Genomic DNA, 12396 nt, shown 5'->3' with positions numbered 1-12396 from the left:
ATATGCCTTGCAGTTAGTTCTTTTAATGGCTTAGATAGAAATGTCAGTTTCTGTAAGTACATCCCAGTTATAACAACCTTCAAGATAGAGATATGTAATTAGCTCACAAACAACACACACAGATAAACACATGAGAAGCCAAATACAACCAGCAAAGGATATATATGTGGTGTGGGTCTGCTCTTAAAGAGTAGTAAAGTTGTTGACATTTTATTCACAGAATCACTGAACTTTAGGTGTTCGAAGGGACCTCCAGAGATCATCAAGTCCAACTCCCCTGCAAAGCAGGTTCCCTACACCAGGTCAGCATCCAGGAGGGTCTTGAGTATCTCCAGAGAAGGAGACTCCACAACCCCTCTGGGCAGCCTGTTCCAGTGCTCCGTCACTCATTCAAAATTGTTAATATTAATGGAGCATCTAACTGCAAGTACCATTTTGGCAAAACAAAATAGTTAATTTAGCAGATGGTGGTTCACTAGTCTTTTCAGCATATGTTTTTACAGGCCAAAGACGTTATCTTCCTACATTTGGGAATAGGATCCTACTTCTTTACTGACCACAGCTTCAGCAGTGATGAAAGCAAAGAGAACAAGCTGACAAGGTGCAAAACAGAGTGAGGTTAGAGCTGGACTTGTGCCCCTTCCTAGGACTGCAAGCCTAGCAACTCCTTAGCTGCTGTGCAATGGATTGCTGCTCAGTCTCCACTCAGTGGGACCATGAATGGTTGTTTCCATTTTATAGAGTGTTTATGATAACTTTTCCCTGCTTAGCACTTAGGCTCTGTACCTGTTAGATAGTTTTCTACATGTTTCTGTTAAGGCAGTATAAGTCTATGTGCAGTTGTAGGATAGCCTCTTTGCTCTTTCTGATGGGGAACTGTGCAGCGCCAGCACAGAGCCAGACTGTGACTGGTAAGTACTGCTACAAATAACAGAAATTATTACTGAGAGGTCTGACTGAGGGAGGGAGCTGCTCAGTTATTTACCTGGAGTGCACAGCAGTGAGGAACACAGCGTAACTTTCAGAGAAGATGAGGCTGATTTTCCATTACTATTAGTGAAAACATCAGTAATTCCCGTTCTACTAACCATTTGGCACTAAAAGTACATTTATGGTAGCAACTTTCAGTTCTTGCTGAACATTTCTAATACATACACCAAAATGAACTGTCTTTAGGCTTAAAATGGAAGTTTAGAGGGAGTAAAGGAGAAATAGTTTGAGAGAAAAAAAGGATTAGCCATAAGGCAAGGTATTTCTTCTCTCTCTCCACATGGTAATTCTAGCACAGTAATGATTAATGTAATGCTTCACTTGCTGGGCTAATCATGTCCTGCCTGGTTTGGAGACAGCATGAAACACTACTGTCTGTATTCTACTTCACACTAAGGTCAGCCAGAATATAATTATATCAGAAATGTTTCCCTGTAGACTTCCAGCCCTTTGTAGGATTGAAGCTAAGGTTACTCAATGGTTTACCAAGCCTTAAATAGTCTTGTGTCTTCATTGTCCAAGTTTATTATGCATTACAGCCCTGAAGACAGTCTGTGCTCCGTGATTTTTGCAAATGCCAAGGATTCAGTGACAACTGAGTGGAGAAAGAACATCCTGTCATTATGATTTTAAATGGTGAAACTGAATCGGGGAGGTTTTGGATTCATTTCTGATTGCTAATGCCATCTAACTTTTAAAAAGTGTATTAATTGCCTGTTTTGCTTTTAAAGTATTTGTCATGTTTCAAGAATTAATGACAATGCCTTGGGATGTGTCTCTATAAAATGTGCCGAATAGCACTGATGTTGTGCTAACAGTAATACAAATGATCCTCTCTCAAGGGACTTTGCAGAAGGATATTGCCTTTAGATACTGGAATAAATGTACTGCAGAGACTGTGTCACAGAAAGAAGGGCAAAAATAATTCTGGTTTATACAAACTGGGTCAGAAGAGAAGAATACATGTTACCATAATTCAAAATTTAGAAGGTTTTAGTAGCAGATAAGCGATAAATTAGACTTGCCTACAGCAGAGACATTTCAGCCTGTGGGGACAGAAAGGTCATACATGGCCAAAAAAGTCACTACTGTTCTTGAGAATTAGGTTCTAATCTTACAGCACAAGGCATGGTGAACAAATTTAGCAGCTTGATGCTGCCCAAAATACTGACTTTCTATTCTGCTTTTCTACCTCTTTTTCTGCTGTTGCTTCACATCCCAATTATGTGTATCTCCTGCACATCTGGCACTGGATTTGGCACACTTTGGTTCTCCCTGTGAGGCAGGTTAGTCCACTACAAACAAATTCAGCTAAAAATCTGGGTGCTTTTCTGCTCTGTTAATGAGATAGTTCATCTGCCAGGGAGTATTGATATAAAACAGAGCTGGGAAGAGGGTGGCAATGCACTGCCAGGGAGGACAGACAGAGGGAAAAAGAAGGGAAACTTGTAGGATAGAAGGGAAGACAAAAAGAGACCCTTCTGCTTGGAGATCCAGCCAGACACTGCATGGGCTCAAGTGTCTGCAAACCAACACCTTACACAAACTTTCTGGTTGCTGCTTACTCAAGACTGCTGATTATAGCCTTCCTGATGCTCATTACCTCACAGGACTCTGCTGGAAAAGATGGTGGAATCCAAATACACCATTCTGTCTAATGACAAGTTGCCCAAATGTGCCAGATGTAGGTGTTCTTTGATACTGAATATTTATTTCTTCATTTCTTAAACTACTGATACTCCAGCGTCTGGAAGTGACTGAGGTATAAACATGAGTGAGATTTTCAATGGCCTTTATCGCTGAGGGATGAGAGCTGGGTAAGGTCTTCCACGAACCCTTCTCACCCTGAAAATCTGCCTGCAGCAGATCCATGTGCTCTCATACAGGAGCAGAGGCTCACACTAAAGTAAAAGAAGCGCATTTCATGAATTAGATGGCTGGTCTCATGATTTTAACACTTTAAATAAGCTAGCACAGAAAGAGTCACATGAAACATTCAAAACTGGAATAATTATTGCATTGCATAATGGTGACATAAAGGCACAAATGAGGTATAAAAGAGTATCTCAAGGATTAAATCATACCAGGCACTGTAGAGTCAGTTCCAAGCGATTGACCCTCAATGGAAGACAAGGTCAATTTTTCACAAATATTGAATGATTTACGTTTCTGATTATTTTTTTCTTCTATTTTCCACATTGTCTAACTGTGAATTTATTTCATAGTTTATTAAATTTGTAAGTAGCTTGATATGAGTACTTGAGACTGCAGCATCCAGCACTGGTGATCTGGAAGGTCTGTTTCAGTCTGATATCTTGATGCTTTTCAAAGTGCTGTCTTTTTCTGATAATTTTCTGTACAGCAAGCAGAATGTTAAACATTAGCCATTACCAGCCTTGTCCAAGCTTTCACATTCCTCCTTCTTTCTAAGTCAGTAGATCTTGTGCATTAGTTTTTTTAAAATAATTATTATTGTGAGTTGTTGGAAAGCCAAAATGTTTCAAGAAGCACACTTGGAATGGAAATCTTTCATCAAAATCCATTGGTTTCTTCCTAAAAATGTATAAGAATCTTGAAATTAAAACCTAAAAAGATATATATTTTGTCAAGAAGAAGGACTCCATTCTTACAAAGGAAGGTTAGGAAAGAAAAAAAAAAAAGGCAGAACTTCAAAGAAGTAGATCTTATTAGGATGTCTTTTTCAATCACAGCATTATTAGGACCATTGGAAATTTGTTAAGATTTTGTCAGCTTATTCAAGAAGTCCTAATACTATGAGGAACTTCCTTGAATGAGTTTTTGTAGACACCTTGTGTCTGGAACCAAAGTCAGACAAATAAAGCAAGCTTTTGCAAACTTTCAGTGAGACAATGAGAATACAGAGCATTGTTCTCTTGCACCAAGATGATGTCTGGTTGCCTTCTTCCCTCTCTAACTCTAGGCTGGGAACACAGAGAACAACCATCGGACTGCAGTAAAAGAAAACGCATAGCAACAATAACAAAGGGCTAATGCAGTCACAGAGATTCACCTGTGCTCAGTAGCAGTTGTTACTTCCCCTACAGCAAGCATATAAACACTTTAAATGGGAACAGTGTCCTTTTGCAAGTTATTCTGTTTTCTGTCTGTATTCACAGCTGTGCTCAAATGAGCAGCACTGAAGAAAATAAACTACTGTGAGTTTTTAATTTGTGCATCAGGTGGATATATATTTTCTTGCATCACCAGTCTTAACGATGTACTTTGCTAATATCTAGATAGAAAGCTCTGACAGGTTCTGCCTATTATGTCATATGGTCACTGTTATGTACCACTTTTATAACAAGTTGGTATGGATTTGTCTTTATATGAAATATAATCTGGCATTTTTCTAATCTGGTATGGGAGACCATGTAAACAAATGTTTTTGGAAGAACCTGCATTCCTGGAGATGGTAGGTGCTCCTAATTAGCCTGTAAACAGTCCCTGCTGGGTGCCTACTTGGTTCAAGAATCATCATGAGACTGATTTGTATGAGTGCAGACAATCTGTAGAGCAATTAATTGCTAGGAAAAAGTACTCAGCAAACAGCAATATCCAGATGTTTTAGAGCTAGCAAAAACTATGAGATTTTTATGAATGCCCCTAGAAAATATATTACTATTGATCTTTCTGAGGGGAAAGTGTAAAGTGTGGGGCTTGTGATAACATTTGTTTACAAAAACCTCAGCGGTCAATGAAGCCTTGTGGTTCTTCCTTTGTGTGTACCTATGGCAAGAAAGGAACACACCTCTGCCCTTTATTGGTAGTGCTGTACTGTACCTTCAGAGGCAGGAATAAACACTGCTTAGGGATGTTTGGCTTAGGGGTATACTTCATCATGCAGAATGCATCAGCCTTGAGAAAAGAACCTCGGGAAAAGTTTATCATTTTTTACTTAAGTCAGTAACTTGTGATAGGGTTAAAAGACAGCTGAAAAATTCAATTGCCACTACCTATTGCTTCAGGATTTACTAATTCTTATTCTGATGTTAGAATGTAGTAGGACAGAATAAGTAAGCTAGGACTAGTCACAGTTTTGTGTTTTGTTTGTTTGTTTGTTTTTACTTTTTGTTTTTGTTTTTTACAGGGCAATATTGCCACAGGCACTTCTTCCTTCAGGTGCTAAGGTGCAGATCCAATCAAAATAATAGTAGATACTTAGCTCTACAGTTTGGAAAGTTCCATCTGATCTGGGTACCCAGAATGGCATTTCCCTGTACCCACTGGTGGAGAACAGAGACTTGGGGCCACAACTGCATCCCATCCCCTCAAAAGTCTGCTTTGAAGTGACAGGCTGTGTTGCATGTGCTAGTCTACACTGCTTCTTACAGCCTCATGACTGTAAGATCCATGTTGTGATCAGATAGGGAAAAGTTCAGAAATCCCCAGTTCTTTTTTATGTCCTCTTTGCATACACTAATAAGCCTACGCGGTGTTTTGTCCTCTATTTTTTATTCAAGAGGAATGGCACTAGATGGAAATTGTACATGGATATTAAGGGAATTTCCCGATGGAACCAGTATGCCTCAGTTCCAGTAAACAGAAAGAGGAAAATGCCTGATACAGGAAAAAGCTATTCCAGAATAAACAGAAGATAACGTTTCTAATTGCAGGCCTGAGCTGATGTTTCCTGGAAGAGTATTTGTACTTAGGCAAGGCTCTCAGCCAGTGATCATTATTAAATGCAACAGTGATTTTAAAGGAGAAAGGCTAACTTACTTCACCTAGGGAAAAAGACTTTATTTTCACTAAAGTTAAAACACACAACTGTATATTTCATTTCAGTGCAAAGACTTTTTTATATACATTTTTTGTCTTGAGTCCCAGTAATGAAGGCAAACTACACAGTTCTAAGCAGGTCAAAGTGACAGAGTTGAGCAGTCCCCTGTAGTAATCCAGAGACAGATAAATGTAAATTATTTGGGATTCCTGAGGTGAGATGTGATATAAATTAAATGAATTGTATATTTGGCTTGTTTTTACTGGTCCTCAGAGTAAACACGAGTCTTCTCAGCCCTTCTTCTCCAACGTTTCTTCTGATATTCACTTCACTGTAAGCATGCATACACTGAATACTCCATCTAAAGTAAAATCTGATATGTGTGAATAGCAAATATTTGTTAGAAGCAAACAGGTATTTCTGAAAGAAAATGAGATACTTAACATGCGATTTTTAATAAAAATGAAATCGTTCACTTGATGCTGAGCAGAGCACCACATGGAGTAAATGTGGTGGCAGAAATGTGTAATTATACACAGAATGTGAGAAAAATGAGAGGGTAAGGTAGTCAACTGTTTGAATCTAACCTCAGATGCAGGACTTCTTGTCACAAGCTCCAGACAAAGTCTTTACCCTTTATTGCAGGAAAGGTGTTCTATTTCCAGCCATTTCAAATTATATTTTGTTTCCAGAGAGTCAATATTCCTATGAAACCTATATGCTAGAACTTGGGAATTATGAAATAATTGTTGTAAATTACATCTTAATGCTCAACTGTGTGTTTTTGAGTTAGCAAACTTCACCTTACATCTAACCTGAATTCAGCTATAAAACAGACAAGCTTTTGATATAATTTTTATAGTTAAAAAAGAAAGAAAACATTGCTAGTACTGCTTAGTGTATAGCATCCACATGCACATGTCTACATAGAGATATATACATGTGACTGAGTGATATTTGCTTTTCTTTTGTTCAATAATGCGTCTTTTCAGGTTAATGTGCTTTAGAATAACTGCAAATGAAAGCCAGAGACCTGCATTATTCTGGCAAAGGACGGATGTTTAATATGCACATCTGCCAGTGCAAAGCAAGTTTGTAAGGCATAGGCTCTGGGTTTTATTTGGTAAACCAGAATGCTGGGAAAAAGCAATCAACATCTGAGCACTGAAGTTTCTTCTTCAAAGCTTAAGACTGATAAAAAGCATTTGTCTGAAAACATGACATTCGGAGAAGCTGGAGGTACAGTCATGCCTTTACTCTTATCCATCTCTTACAAAATGACAGCATTGAAGAAATATAGCTGGAAGGAATGCCAGAAGTTCATCTAGCATATCTGCCACCCCACTACAAACACTTGCCCAGCCTTTTCTCAGAAACTACAGAGCCATGTAAGGAAAAATTAAATCCAGTGCTTTGCAACCTGTGGTGCTACAAAAGTATTTCCAGTCACTAAAATGGCTCCTGCTGCAGGGTTTGGGGAAAACAGTCAAAAGCTCAACCTTTCAACCTAGAATGTAGTGCAAGTTACAACTCTGGACTATGGGGCCCAGCAACAGCTTTTAGCAGATCTCCAGTCAAATTTTGTATTATGCTTGTGTGTGTATGTATGTCCAGGAAAAACAAACAAACAAACAACAACAAAACCAGCAAGGCTTTAAGTCATTATCCAGAAAAAAGATTGATTGTCTTGTGTAGCATTATTTTGATAATAATAGTAGTATTTAACAGCTATTAACTTGTAAAGAAGTTTGTAGCTTTCTGTGCATGTCTTCTGACACTCGGCCCATACCCCGGTCTCTTTGTCCAATGGTAAAGATTAGTAATTAAAAAAAACATAGGTGATATTGCTTTTCCAATGCAACTTGCTTATATAAGCTCTGCACAGGAGCACTAAGGAAGGGATGTCACATGTCACCAGCACAAAGCACTTCATACCATCATGGCTGATGGAGTGGCTATGTACGTTTTTAATTCAGTATTGAGAAAAACACTTGGAGATACACTAGAGTGTGAGTTCTAATAATTTATTTTCAGTAATAAATTCTAGTATTTATTTCAGCATGCTACACTAGATGTCATTCTCTGCTGTTGTTTTGTGTGTGTGGTGAAAAAGAGTCTGGATACATGGAAATAGTACATAGTTGTGATAAACAGACTTGTCCAGGAAAGCAACAATATAAAATGTATTTAATACATTTTGTATAAGCTTTGCAAAGCCTCCTGATAATTTTGATAATTTATATTCACTATATTTTAACAAGTAATTTCATAAGTCAGTGGCAGCTGTTTAATTTTCTTCTACCCATTTTAATTTTAAATAGAAAGAAAGCCATTTGCATTAATCATTAGTTTCTTAGCAGGATGCAACTGCCTTTTTCATAAGCATTGCTATTTATTTGCTCATATTTTCTGCTACTATCACAGAGATTAAAGAACTGTCTAAATAACATTGCTTTTAATTTATTAACCTAATTCACTGTTCAGTGTTTGGAAGTTTTAGTTGAATTATGCTACCATCTTGTGGTGGACAAAGTTTCTTGCTCAAGTTCAAACAAAGTGGTATTTCCAAACTCAAGTATCTGGATATCATATAAATGAAGGTATATTTTCAAACCAGTCACCCTTCCTGAGACAGCTTCATAGCAGATATTTAGGGCATCTTCTTCCACACTAATTCCAGCATGGAATCCAAGATGATATACAGAAAGAAAGGCATATAAACTGACTCATTAAAATGCTGTCCTCGAATTATTCAGTTCTCCCTTGGCCTCCCTGAGACATTGGTAGCATGGTTAAAGTCTTCACTACCCAACAGAATATAAAAGCATTTCTCTGATCCCGGGGAATTGCCTACATTTCTGAAAATGATATCAAGCACATGCTACAGCTGTTCACTGCAGAGGAGTTGGACTGCATGACCTTTAAAAGTCCCTTCCAGCTACGATTCTATTATACGTCATACATCAACCTTTGCTTTTCCAATCCCCTGTAGTCCCGCCATTTGTGCACAGGGCAGGCTACACATACATAGCTAAGTGATGCCACATGATGACATTTGGCGGAATTTGTTTGGGCTTCAGTCTTGCATTTTCCACACAGAAGTTCTTTCAGCAGATTTCAGATTTTGCAGAACAGCAAAACCAGTGAAACTGCTCTGCTTTGGAGCAAACACCTGAATATTTTTATCAGGAACTGCATAGCAGTAGAGTACTCATACAGTGCCACTAGGCCATGAGTGTCCATTGCTTTGGCTTGCCTGGGCCACGAGTGAAGAGGAATTGTCTTGGGCTTCATCTATGAGGTTGTTCCAAAAGTAATGCCTCCTATTTATTTCCATGGAAACTACAAAAGATACAAAGTGTACAAGAACTCTGTTTGGTTGAGCAGATTCTCAGTTGTAAAATGCTATTTTTGCCCACATGGTCACCACCATTAGCTTTGTATCTTTGCCAGTGATGAACAGGAGCCTGCATGCTGTGCTTGTAAAAAAGGCTGGACCACATCATCTTCAGTTGTTATTGTTGTCTGTGCTGAAGCACATCACTTACATCCACTGGCTTACATTACACTGTTCAGTCTCAACAAACTTTCATTAAAAGTAGATGAATGTCAGTGGGTGATATTTTTTCCTCATGGAGGAATTTGATCACACACCTTTGCTTCACACGTACTTCCATGCCAGATGCCATTTTGTCAGACTGACTGTCTGCTGTCATCTGTCACACAGCAACAAAATATAATGGGATACTGGTGGGAAGATTCAACCTTTACCACCAAAACACCAACATCTGCCTCTGATGTTGTGGGCCAGTATAATAAAATAGGAGGCATTACTTTCAGAGCAGCGCTCATTAAATATATTAAAAAGTTAATGTATGTAACAGCAATTATTTTAAGCGTAATGTTTTTATTAACCTGCATAAAAAAAAAAACAGATCAACAAAACATAAAACTAGTGGGATATTTCACCTTGTTTTTGTGAAACTAACACATCATCCTGGTTTGATGATATTGGTTGCAATTCTTAGTGAGGTCTCAAGTTGTTCAGTAGAGATTTTTGTTGAAATTTAACTCCTGCTGTGCTTTGTCCTTGAAAACAGTTGTTCCCAAATGTATGTACAGCCAAAAGCAATGACACGAATAGGTGTGACTGTGAATTGAAGGCTATTTCTCTCTGGTAAGATAGAGTTTACAAAAGTCTGGCAAAGAGGCGTGATCAAAATTTTAACTGCAACGTTATACACTCCATTTGAAAATGCACAAGTAATGTATTTATGTCAAATAGAAATGGAGTTGCAAGTAAACCAAAAAGTTGATTAATTTTTTTTTAAGCAATCTTGAAACCCATTCTCAAATTCCTTCACTAAAATGGAGAGCATGGCTGTGTATTTCTTGCTGTTTATAGGACTGTGTTTAGTCAATGTATCACATTCCACAAACTTACTTGCCATAACTTGATCTGGCACCACACTACACCCCGTGCCCAGGTTTCAGCCCAGACTGGGTTCATCGAGCAGTGCTCTTTGGTTGGTGCTGAGGGGTGGGCCAGGCTGCCCTGTGGGAGGAGCTGCAGCCATGAAGGTGTGGGGCGGGGAATGGCTGCAGTGCGAGCTGTGCTGGGCCTCATGTGGCCTGCCAGTCATGGGGTGGACATGCCTGTGCTAGAAAGTAGCTTAATATCAAACATGCACAAAGTGAATGTCACTGAAATGGGTGCTGCTCCACCACTTCCCCAGAAAAGTGATAGGGCAAAAGAAGTCAGGAAGGTCTACAGATAGAAACCATAGAATCATAGAAAGGCTTGGGCTGGATGGGACCTCAATGATCTTAAACTTCAAAACCCCTACCACAGGCAGAGTTGCCAACTACTACATCACAGAATAGATCAGGTTGCCCAGGGCCCCATCCAGTCTGGCCTTGAACATACTCAGAAATGAGGCATCCACAATTATTCCAGTGCTTCATCACCCTTTCAACAAAGAATTTCCTCCTAACACCTAACATAAATATTACTTCTTATAGTTTTAAACCAGTCCCTCTTGCTCTATCAACCATCTACCCATGTCAAAAGTCAGTCTTCAGGGTCCTTTCTGTTATAACCTGCCTTTAAGTACTGGAAGGTTGCAGTGAAGTCTCCCTGGACCCTTCTCTCTTCCAGACTGAACAAGCCCAGCTACTTCAGCCCATCTTCATAGGAGAGGTATTTCAGCCCTTATATCATCCTCACGGCCCTCCTCTGAACCCATTCAAACAGCTCGACATCTTTCTTGTGCTGGGGACCCTAGACCTGGACACAATAATCCAGGTGGGGCCTCATGAGAGCAGAGCAGAGGGAGATGATCAACTTCTTCTCCTGGTGGCCACCCCTCTTTTGATGTAGCCCAGCATACTGTTGACCTTCTGGGACACAAGCACACACTTCTGGCTTATGTTAATTTTTTCATCTACCTGGATCCTAAAGTCCTTCTCTGCAGCGCTGCTCTCAAGGAGTTTTTCTCCCAGTCTGTACACATATCTGGGACTGACCCAACCCATGTGTAGCACTTTGCACTTGGACATGTTGAACCACGTTAGGCTCATATGGGCCAAACTTTCAAGTTTGTCAGTCCCTGTAGGTGGCATCCCCTCCTTTGGTTGTAGCAACTGCACTATACAGAGCGCAAAACTTGCTGAGGGAATACCCTATGTCACTGATGAGAATGTTTAAGAGTACCAGGCCCCTGGGGGACACCACTTGTCACCACATCCATCTGGATGTAGAGCAACCCTCTAGCTGTGACCTTCCAACGAATTCCTTATCCATCAGACCTTACCCTTATCCTTCAAACTCATATCTCTCAAATTTAGGCATAAGGACGTGGTGTGGGACTATGTAGAAGGCCTTGCAGTAGTCCAGGTACACAACATGAGTTGCCCTTCCTTTGTCCACTGATGTTGTCACTGCATTGTAGAAGGCCACCAGATCAGGCTGAGGCAGAGGACCTGATGCACTGAGGGATAAAGGGAAAAATGAGTGGGCATCTCCACTGTTACATTTGGCTTTGGTTTTTCATCCCTAACCTGATCAGGTAGGCAGCAAAATATGGTGTTGTAACAGGGATACAGAGAAAGGCTCCTGCCTCTGAACTATTCAACAAACCCCCAGCTAGATGGATGATATGATCACATTATCTGCTGGCATTGCAAAGGCAGATCCTGGCTGCTGACTGGATGCCATGTGCTGCATAGAAGCAGCAGTGGGACACATGCTGCAGTGACAGACTGCTATTTCCTGCATCAAAGACAGCTCTGAAATCCAGACCTTCCATGTCACTTGGAATGCCTGCTGTCCCACTGGATAAGAATGAATTGGCCAGAACTGAATTTAGCCTGGTACCACTAGGCAGCTATTACTACATGAGCCCGTGGGTTTAAGCAGGCTACAGCTTGCTAGCAGCAATATAGACAATCCTCACCTGCAACTTGCACGGAGCTTGAGAGCTGCTGGGTGGTATTGGGTCAGTCAGAGCCTTGCTCACTCCCCACCATGTAAGTTTCCATTGTTCCTAAACACTGACTACATGGTGATAGCAGAAGTCCTTCTCTCCTAACAGGTTTGAAAACGTTTAAATGAACTTGATCATTTTTATCTCACAGTGGACAAGAATAGTTATTTGGTAGCATAT

Source organism: Coturnix japonica, chromosome Z (genome assembly GCF_054131305.1).
Source record: "Coturnix japonica strain WE chromosome Z, WE-NBRP24, whole genome shotgun sequence".
NCBI lineage: Eukaryota > Metazoa > Chordata > Aves > Galliformes > Phasianidae > Coturnix > Coturnix japonica.
Note: the sequence above shows the minus strand (reverse complement) of the source record.